General features: G+C 45.1%; 1 long non-coding RNA gene across 1 annotated transcript; it reads right to left on the reverse strand.

Annotated features, from left to right (window-relative positions):
- Nucleotides 1-2,666: 2,666 nt before the first annotated feature.
- Nucleotides 2,667-10,465, reverse strand: LOC129500531 (uncharacterized). Its single transcript, XR_008662562.1, has 3 exons — nt 9,970-10,465; nt 4,569-4,762; nt 2,667-3,318 (listed from the first exon to the last, which is right to left on the reverse strand). It is a non-coding gene; the product is annotated as an uncharacterized LOC129500531 (long non-coding RNA).
- Between the last annotated feature and the right edge of the window lie 212 nt (nt 10,466-10,677).

Raw genomic sequence — 10,677 nt, forward strand, 5'->3', positions numbered from 1 at the left:
AAAACAATAATAATGTTATTACTGTCATTAAGGAAAATATTTATGCTCTGAGTGGTAGAATTATGAGTGATTTTCACTTCTCTATCCTTTGATGGAAGTCTGAATTTTTATAGGGTGCTGGTATAATTTTTAATTATGTCATTTATTGTTGGCAAAGATGATAAAGCAACTTATATTTTGAAAATAGGTATGTCAGTCTGTTTGACATATGTCTACTGAAAACAGAGAAAAATTATAGGTAATTCATAAAATATAAATTCTAAGGAAGTTCACCAGTAATCAGATCTATGTGTACAAAATTAAATAAATAGTCATTTTTGAGGCACTTGGGTGACTCAGTTGGTTAAGCATCCAATCTTGATTTTGGCTCAGATGATGATCTCAGAGTCATGAGATGGATGCCATGCGGGGGTCCATGCTGGGCATGGAGCCTTCTTGGGAGTCTCCCTCTCCCTCTGCCCCTCCCTGCTCATGCTCTTTCTCTCTAAAAATCAAAAAAAAAAATAAAAAAAATAAATGTCATTTTCAACAGCCAGTTAGGTACTTTTTTAAAAGACATACCCAATGCTGGTAACCTATGCCTTGAATTACTGGTGCCTCTACTGTCATGCATTTGAAAAAGAATTGTCACTCATAACATCTATCTGGTTTCCTTTACAGGATCAAGCCCTAGGCTATTGACTTGGACTGACTTCTACCTCAACCCAGCATCCCGTGGCATCTTTGTTCCTGAAACATCTAGAAGCACTTCTCCCTCCTGCCTCTCCCTACCTCTCATCCCAGCCCCAGTTTTCCTCACTTTCACTTCATACTTCCTTTTTCTATTTCCTTCTCCTCATTCCTCTACCTGGATGAACCATCTCCCACATCACCCCTTTTGTTACCCATGAAGCAAGGCCGCATTGGCACATTCCCGGGGAGAGGTCACGGTTATTCTGTTTTTCTTTGAGCATATTGTTTTCTACTAAATCAGAGTTTGCAAAACACAGATACTTCAAAACGAAGTTTGATATAAAAGCTAGAAATGTAAGAAGGTCTCAAGACCATTATTCCCTGTGACATTGGTCATTCTTCACTAAAGGCTGACACTTATGGTATCTCTTATCTTCAAGCTACTACTTTGTTTTGATTTCCAAATGAACCTTACTCATATGAGTCCTTGTGCATCTCAAGCCACGATTGCTCCTTCACTGGCACAGACACACACAGATGCCTCACAACTACCCCCAGACAGGTAACATGGGGATGGAATTAAGGAAGGAAATAATCTCCAAGTCCTTTCTGAGGTCTGGCAGAGCCCAGCAGGGCCCACGGCCGACTTAGACCCTCGAGCCACTGTATCCCAACACGTTCAATCATTTTTGGTCATACATGCACCAGATGCACAGGGAAATACAAGGACAACTAGTCACTTAAGCAAGAGTTTGCATTATTAGTGTGTTCGAATTTTTAGTGCACTTGATACAAACAATAGAAAATATATCTGGCTCATTCCTTTAATGCAAATACCTCAGTAAATACTTTTTTTCTCAGTCCATCTTCTATCCTGGAAGCAAAGACTTTAAGTGGAAAGAGACACCATCATGAAATTCAGAGATCTGGGAGGCTTGGTTTGTACCCACAGATGTCTGAAAAGGAAGGTGCCCCAGCTTCAGCTCTGCCTGTAACAACCCTCATCATCTTTAAAATGTTTTTTACACATCCGTATTTTTGAGGATGGAAGACATTTCAATATATGGTCTTATATTTTTGGCCGAGGTTGAGAGCAGCAGAGCTGGATAAGAGCAATATCCACAAGCAGCGCATCCTGCCAACAGGTGAACCTTAGCTCTCTAACAAACCCAAATTCTGTGGGGCAGCCAGGAGCTCAAAGGAAAACTGGTCAGACCAGTTTGGCTTTCTCAGGGGTATTAGAATCATTAGTTTTTAGTAAAACAATTTCATTCATTCATTCTTACACAGATTCTTAGCTAGTCACCAAGGGACTGCCTTGGGCCAATCCCTGGCATAAAATAAATGGGCTCTCCTTTCAGCCTTGTTGGCAACCAACAACTCCAACTTTCCTTCCCATATTGGAAAATTCGGAGGCTGATTTATAGTCAAAATCTTACAAATTATTTAAAAAAATAAAGTCAGATGCCTTTTAAGCCTGAAATCTTTCAATCTTTTTCTCACCAGCATTTAATGTGAGCACTCCTGCTCTTGAAATCTTTTAGTTTCCTGGCCTTTATCCTATTGCACTGATGGCTCCATCCTCATATGGTTGGCTGGCTCATCCTCCTGACCAGATCTCTAAACATTGGAGTTCCTGGGGGCTGCTGAGTCCCTTACTCCTCTCTTTCCTCATAACTCTCTCCCAAAAGGACAACCTCTATCCCTATAGCTTTAAATTCCTTCTGTTTGGGGACAACTCCGCATGTTTGTCTTCTGCTCAGAACTCCTCTGCCCTCCAGGCTCAGACCCAGCAGCATCTGGAGGTCTCATGGGCATCTGAAATGACATATCCCTCCTGAATTCCTGATTCCTCCTCTTCCTCACCAAACCTGCTCTTTCCCAGGATTCTCCAGCTCACAAAATGGCACCACCACTTGCCAAGTTGCTCAAGCCAAACCTGAAAGTCATTGTTGATTTCTTCTCTTGACTCACTTCCTCCATTCAAGCAATAACCTGTTGCTCCTACCTTAAAAATATGTCTTAATCTCAGGTGTAGTGTTCAAAATATTTAACAACCAGTACTAATGAGCATTTGCCACTGGCACTGCCATGGGTACTGTGTTTCCACTGGGTCCCCTGAGGGTGGCAGGTGGCACATTGCAGCCTCGGTGAGCTGGTGAAGCGGCCAGTGGATGCTAGGGTGGGCCTCATCAGAGCCCACCGAAGCTTTGCTGAGTCCATCGGCAGGGCCATAAGAGAAGCACAGATGACAGTGCAAGGGACACTCAGTGTGGACCTGAAGGCCCCCTTGCATGGCCAGTTTTGTCCCTCAGTTGCTGAATCATGGGCAGATGGGTGAATCTCGAATGCAGGGCAAGGCAGGCTAGAGGGATGGGAGTAGGGGGCACTCAAGGAGTTGGGAATAGTAGCTAATTACCAATTATATCAGTCAGGGTTCTCCAGAGAAACAAAACCAGTAGGATGTATGTATATAGAGAAAGTGATGCATTACAAGGAATTGGCTCCCACAGTAACAGAGATTGGCAAGTCTCAAAATCTGCAGGATGAATCAGTTGGCCAAAGACCCAGAAAATTGTTAGTGTATTTTCAGTCTGAAGGTCAGCTGACTCAAGATGAAAGAACAGCTGAGATTTCAGTTTGAGTCTGAAAGGAGGAGGGGAAAAAAAAAAAAAAAAACAATGTCTCAGTCTGAAGGCCATGAAGCAGAAAGAATTCTTACTAAAGGGAAGGTCAGACTTTTTGATCTATTCAGGTCTGCAACTGATTAGACAGGGCCCACTCAGATTAGGGAGAACAATCTGCTTTACCCAGTCTAACAATTTAAATATTCATCTTGTTCAAAAACAGCCTCACAGACACACCTGGAATCATGTTTGACCAAATATCTAGGCATCACATGATTCGGTCAATGGTTTGACACATAAAATTAGCCATTAGACCAATCAAAATGAAAATTGCTGAATACTTTAATAACTGGTCTGCTGGAATCTACTCACTTCTCTTGACCCCATGGCCCTCGACAATCCCAAGCCAACTCATCTCTGGCCTGAATCACTGTGATGCCCTCCTAACTCAACCCCAATTCCATTCTGATACCCTCTGGTCCAGATCTGGGTTTCTAAACTAGCTAAGAATGTGGGGTCCAGAGTCATTCTCTCTGAGCACAGCGTCTGACTCCACTACTCCCTACCAGTATGTGCACCTCCAGTGCTGGTCTCGCATCCCACCCTCACTCTTTCCCTACCCTGCTCTGTAGTGCAGATCCTGACCCCAGGATTACATCTGAGGTGAAGAAAGGGAGGCATTTGCTTTGGAGGCAGAATTTATGAAACACCAAAAAGTTCAGTAATCAAAAAAATAATATTTTAATGCAATGTTTTAAAAATTCAAAAAGTAATGAAAAAATCCACCATGAACAAAAGGTCACATTTTAAATAAAGACAGGATTGAACAGATTTAGGAGTAGGGTGAGGTGACTGAAAGAAGTATGCAAAATGCAGGGTCTGATTCTAAATGTGGGTATTTTGTTCATCATGGACTTTTGCCCTAATCTTGATTTTGTAAAATATTGCATTAAAATATTACTTCTCTTGGGACAGTGGCTCAGTGGTTGAGTATCTGCCTTTGTTCAGATTGTGATCCCAGGGTCCTGGGATCGAGTCCCGTATCAGGCTCCTTATAGGGAGCCTGCTTCTCCCTCTGCCTATGTGTCTGCCTCTCTCATGAATAAATAAATCTTTAAAAAAAATAAAATATTACTTCTCTTGATCACTGAGCTTTTGAGCTTTTAAATTTTGTACCCTAGGCAAGCAACTCCCTTGCCTCACCTTTTCTGTGCCTTGCAGGCACCTTGGGAGAATCAAGTCCACAATAGCTGATGTTACCTTGCTTACCTTCCCTGCCATGGGCAGCCAGCTCCTGTCCATAGAGCTCCATGATTAATTGCGGGTTCTTCCTTTTGGGTGGTGGTGTCTTCTTGCTATTCGAATCTCTGGATTATCTCACCGTCCCCTAAGTGGCTTCTTAGTTTTATCCCTTGGATTGAATCCCTCTGGTCAGGCATGACCTGGCCATCTCATTCCTAGATCTTCACCCAAGAGAAGAGAAAATATATTCTGTACTAAGACTTGTGCACCGATGTTCTTAGCAGCTTTATTCATAATTGCCCCAAACTAGAAACAATCCAAACATTCATCATGAAGTGGTTAGTGTATACTCATATAGTGGAATAGAACTCAGCAACACAAAACAAGATAGATGGAAGAGCATGGATGAATCTCAAATCCCTGCCTGAGGGATGCCTGGGTGGCTCAGTAGTTGAGCGTCTCCCTTTGGCTCATGTCATGATCCTGGGGTCCAGGTATCAAGTCCCACATTGGGCTCCCTGCAGGGATCCTGCTTCTTCCTCTGCCTATGTCTGCCTCTCTGTGTGTCTCTTGTGAATAAATAAATAAAATCTTCTTTTAAAAACTTATGCTTGACTGAAAAAAAGTCAGATCCCTCCCCCCCCAGAAAGAGTATATATTGTACATATTGTACACTTACATTATATATATTACATTTAATATATGTATGTCTGTGAAATTTAAATGAACTTCTAGAAAAGATCAATCCCCTAATCTAGAACGACAGTAGACCAGTTGCTACCTGGGCTGGGGCTGGAGTTGGGGGATTGATTGCAAAGGAGTATGAGGGAGCTTCTTGAGGTGATGGGAATGTTCTAGATCTTGATTGTGGTGGCAGCTATCTTACTGTATACGTTTGTCAAAAATTCATCAAATGTTACATTTAAAATAGGTTCATTTGAAAATAGGTTGATTCTATTAGGTAGAGATTATACTTCAGTAAAGCGGATTTTCATAAACCTTGGTTCCCTCTTTTGTAAAATGAAGAAAAAAATTTACTTGTTGTTGATAATGAAGTGAGGCAAGAGCTAAAAGAACTTAGAACAATGCCTGGCATGTAATAAAAACACTATAAATGACAGACAGTATTTTAACATCCACAGTAATCTTTTTACTCTATAAATTAGAAGTAGGTCATTTTTCTCCCTAAAAATCTACGATAAATATCCCATTTGAGGCGCTGAAATCATATTTAAATTCTGAAAGAAAGGCCCCCAAAATTTCAGTTGATTTATTACATAATTCAGTGAGCAAAGCCTACTTATTTCTCCTTTGTACTTTTCATTGCTTTAACAACAATAATATGCAAATCGAAAGAAAAAGAAACCATTTTATTGAAGTAATTCCACTGTTGAAAAAAACTTGTTGAATATGTTAAAAAAAAGAATCTATGGGAAACATACCCCTTCAAGTATCGAGATTATTCTTAAAATGAACAATGTTTGAACAGGAAAAGAAATTCTGGCTTGAAGTGAATGGTTTTTACACCACTTTCCCTGAATGGCTTTTGAAATGGATTTCATCCCTTAAGAATTCAATTCTTTGACATGTGTATTCCTGAATACCCTTCCAGCACGTGGAACCACCCGGTGCAGTGCTGAAGAAGGGGCTAGAAGTTGACCACCGCCCACCCTTTTGTCAGTAGACATTTTAAAAAGTTGTTAATCGAGAAATGCAAATGTGATCCTTAAGAATGGATGAACAAAGTACGCCACAGAAACTGCTACACCAGCAAGCACGCCGTCCCTCAGCCGTCAGGAGGCCGCTGCCTCTGCAGGTGCTCCCACTCGGGACTCGGCCCCCACCCCTGGAGGGCCTCACCTCCACCTTCCCTTCCCTCCCACCCTGGAGCCACTGTGGGCCGTGGCAATTGCCCCTCTCCTCACCCCAAGCCCCCACCCAGGCTCAGTCTTCCAGTGTCTGGGAACACCTGGGTTGGGGGTGTCACAGGTGCCCAGCAACTTTCATTTTGAGTCAGGAAACCTAAAAACCATGAACCATCACAGACACAGAAACCCAGGACTTCCTGGAAGGGAAGAGGACCAAATTAGCTTTCAACCCTCTGGAGTCTCCCAGGCAGGAAGAAGGAGACAACATGGTAAGTCATCTCGCCGGAAGGAAAGCGACCTAAAGCAGAGGAGGTGGAGAGAGCCGGAATCCCTGCCCGGGGACATCACCCCGGCTGCCATTTCAGCCCTGATTCTCCCCCAAACTCAATGGCTTTCCTCTGAACTCGAACAAGCATCAGCCCCATCCTTCCCAGTGAGGAACAGACCCTGATTCTCAGGGAAAGTGAAGAGGGAACTACGGCCAGTGCCTGAACCTCCCCTTGGCGTTCCTAGAGAGCCGCACACCGCCTCTGTGACCCCAGGAAAATATCAGGCTAATTTCATCTCTGGCTTCTGGGGCCGGTGGAATTTCCAGATAAAAGTCCTGGATGGGGAGGGGGGAGCAGGAGCGGTGGGCGGGGGCGGAGGACAGAGGGGGGCTCAGTCTGCTAAGCGTCTGACTCTAGACCTCCGCTCAGGTCATGAGGTCAGGGTCGTGGGTTGTCCCCCCCCCCCCAGGGCTCCCCGCTCAGCAGGGCACCTGCTTGAGCCTTGCTCCCTCTCTCCCGCCCTCCCCCTGCACACTAGCACATGCTCACACATGGGCTCGCTAGCTCTCGCTCGCTCGCTCGCTCTTAAATAAATAAATAAATCTCTAAAAAAAGAAAGCAAGAAAGTCCTCAGAAATAAAGTGCCCGCGCCTGTGGGCTCTAACCAGGAGGTGCCAGCCAGGGTCACCGGACCAAAACCAGCTGTGGAAGTGGCTTCTAGGGATATGACACAGACCTGGCAAGAGAGAATCAGCACCCCAAGAAGCTGGCCTCGGGCCGGGTCCCTATGCTGCCTCCACCCAAGGGGGTTCCCCTGACACTAGGTGGGGGGCATGAGGCTCAGCGCCAGGTAGCTTCCAGAGCCCCATTCCTGTTGGGGCCATGGTCAGCGGCATCTTCTGGATCATAATTCTAGACCAGCTGAGTGATGGTTCCGCATCTATACTGCCCTGCCAGCCTGGGCTTGAGCACAAAGCATTTGAAAATGTGTCCTAATCAAATGAGTGGTGTCCCTCACCACTGTTCGGTTCATGAGCTATCCTGCTTCAGGGGAACCTCTTGGTGTCCCTTATGGGTGAGCTCTGGGGACGCTCGGGGAAACAGAAGCAGAGGGGTCACCTCGGGGCCCAGTTGAATGTGTGGCTCTTGGTTTCAGCTCAGGTCATGATCTCAGGGTCATGGGATGGAGTCCCCACCTCTGGCTCCATGCTCAGCAGGGAGTCTGCTTGAGATTCTCTCTCTCTCTCTCTCTCTCCCTGTGCCCCTTCCCCCCACTCATGCTCTCTAAACAACAAACAAACAAACAAACAAAATCTTCTTAAAAAGGAAAGAAAAAAATCGAAGCAGAGGCAGACTCAGGTCACCCTGGGCTCTCTAGCTCCTCCGTCTCCATGGGTCTGTAGTAGCTCCTTACACCTACATCCTATCTCCCTGTCGCATCACCTCGGTGTGTCTGGATATACAAAGATCTGGGATCTGGGGCCCAAGGCCTGTCGCTTATCCTTTTGTTTTGTTTTGTTTGCTTACTTTGTAAAAATTGAACTTTTGGAGATAATCACAGATTCACTTGCAGTTACAAGAAATAAGATGGAGATCCTATGTGCCCCTCACCCAGTTTCCCCCAGTGGCTCCCCCAACAGCTTACAAGATTAAGTACAACATCACAACCAGTGTGTTACCACTGGTGTAATCTACCCTTCTGATTCAGGTTCCCCAGTTTTACCTGTACCTCTGTGTGTGTGTGCATGTGTGTGCACGTGTGTGTGTGTTATCCACCACCACAGCTAAAAGATAGAGCAGTTCCATCACAAGAACCCCTTGTGTTGCTCTTTTGTAACCACACCCACCCACCCCCAACCTTCACACCTGGTGACCACTACCCTGGTGTCCATATCTTGAATTTTGTCATATAATTTGTTAGAAAAATGGAGTCACACAGTATATGACTTTTGGGGATTGGCTCTTTTCACTGCGCATAATTGCCTTGCAATTCATCCAAGTTATTGTGTGTATCGATATTTCTTTCCTTTGTATTGTTGAGAACGATCCCATGCTGTGGAAGGACCACAGTTGAGCCTCTTACCACTGAAAGATCTCTGCGGAGTTTCCACTTTTTGACTATTACCAGCAAAACAGCCACGAGCAGTTGTGTGCAAGTTTTTATGTGAATGTAAGCTTCCGTCTCTCTGGGAGGAACACAGCTGCTGAACTGTGTGGTAGTTGCATGCTCAGCTCTGGAAGAAATTGCCAAACCGTGAACCCGGGGAGCTGTGCCGTCACCGCTCCTGTACTCAGCGTTCCTAAGCCACCATCTCTCCCTCGGCGCTGCAGTCCTCGAGCTTCAGGTCCAGAAAATTGCACTTGCCCGGAGTCATATGTCCAGAGTTCTCAATCCTGCCCTCTGTACCTACTTGTTAATGAAGTTCTTTGGATTGCTATTCGCGAGAGTCAAATCAATTCTGGATTTATGACACTGTCAGATTGTTAAGAGTGACCTTAATCTTCCCGGGCAGTAGGCTTTGTTTCTCTATTAGCCTCCTGACTCTGTAGGAGCTACAGGTTGCTTAGGAGCTAGGAGGGGTAAGCCACAATGGGGGATCCAGAATGAGTTGTGCTACCCTCAACTCTCCACCATTCTACTAATAAAGACCACTGGTAATGGGGCACCTGGTTGGCTCAGTAGGTTCAGCATGTGACTTGTGACTTCAGCTCAGGTCACGATCTCAGGGTCCTGGGATCCAGCCCCAAGCCCGGCTCCTTGCTCAGCCGGAAGTCTGCTTGAGATTCTCTCTCTCCCTCTGCCTCTACCCCTCTCCCCACTCATGCCCACACACATGTGCATGTACTTTCCTCTAAAAGAAATAAATAACTCTTAAAAAAAAAACTACTGGTAATTACATAGGTGGCTTCGATGGCTTTTTTTTCTCTACACCATTCATAGGGCTCCACATGTCACCTTTGTCTCTTCCTTTGCTGACTCAAATCATTTCAATATCTTCTTTGCAGCTATCCACCCAACTCAGCCCTACAATGACTTGATCCCAGACAACATAGTTGTGTATGAGAATGAAGAACCACTAGAGGCTTGGGTTATGTTTGAGTTCAGTGGTCTGACCAGGACTCTCAGGTGAGCCCCCTCAGTCACCACACCCCATCTGTGGCCCATTCCCTGTGGGTGTTTCTGGAGAAAATCTAGTGCATGTAGATCACAAGAAAGGACAAACCCTTCACACCAAGAACAAAATCAGTCACGTTGTAAACACACATGCTGGATGAAGCCATCAAGATTACCTTTCCCAAATAGAGCGATGCTTTGTCTGACAAAATCCATGCAGATATCATCTTTGTGTTCAGAGATAAACCCATCGATCGCACTCCTGGCAAGGTGGCACCCGTGTGCTCCATATTGACTCCATCAGATGCAAAGCCATGGGAGAGAGGCCGGGAGGAGCAGGAAGGGGTAAACAGGAGAGCCATGATTAAATATGATGGGCACGTCCTACTCCCCACAAACTGGTTCTGTCTCGTCTTATTCTCCTTTCCTCCTTGCTCATTCAGTCCACCATTCAGCTTGTCCTCACTCTTGCTCTCCCTTTTTCCCCAGGCAGATGAACCTGACAGAGGCAGGTTCAGAGGAACCTGAACCCCGGGCAGAGGGTGAGACACCCTCCAGTTTCTGCTAAAATGTCAGATCCTTAAAGGGACAGCCTTCTCTTGACTCTCCCTCTCTAAAGTAGGGGACCCCCTAATGCCTCCTGTTCTTCTCTATCACGAAATGCTATTTATTTCCTTTATACAGTTTACCTCAATATCTAATCCCTTGTTTATTTACTTATTATTTGCCTAACCTCAAGTTTGCATCCTGCATAAGGACTGAGACCACAGTCCTCGCCCAGTTTTTGGTATGTAGTAAGCACTTACAGACAATATATCTGTTGAAGGAATATGTGTGGACTTAATGGATTTATTCTCTGAATGCCGAAGTTCAAGGAGGATGGC

Source organism: Nyctereutes procyonoides, unplaced genomic scaffold, assembly GCF_905146905.1.
Source record: "Nyctereutes procyonoides isolate TBG_1078 unplaced genomic scaffold, NYPRO_anot_genome, whole genome shotgun sequence".
Lineage (NCBI taxonomy): Eukaryota > Metazoa > Chordata > Mammalia > Carnivora > Canidae > Nyctereutes > Nyctereutes procyonoides.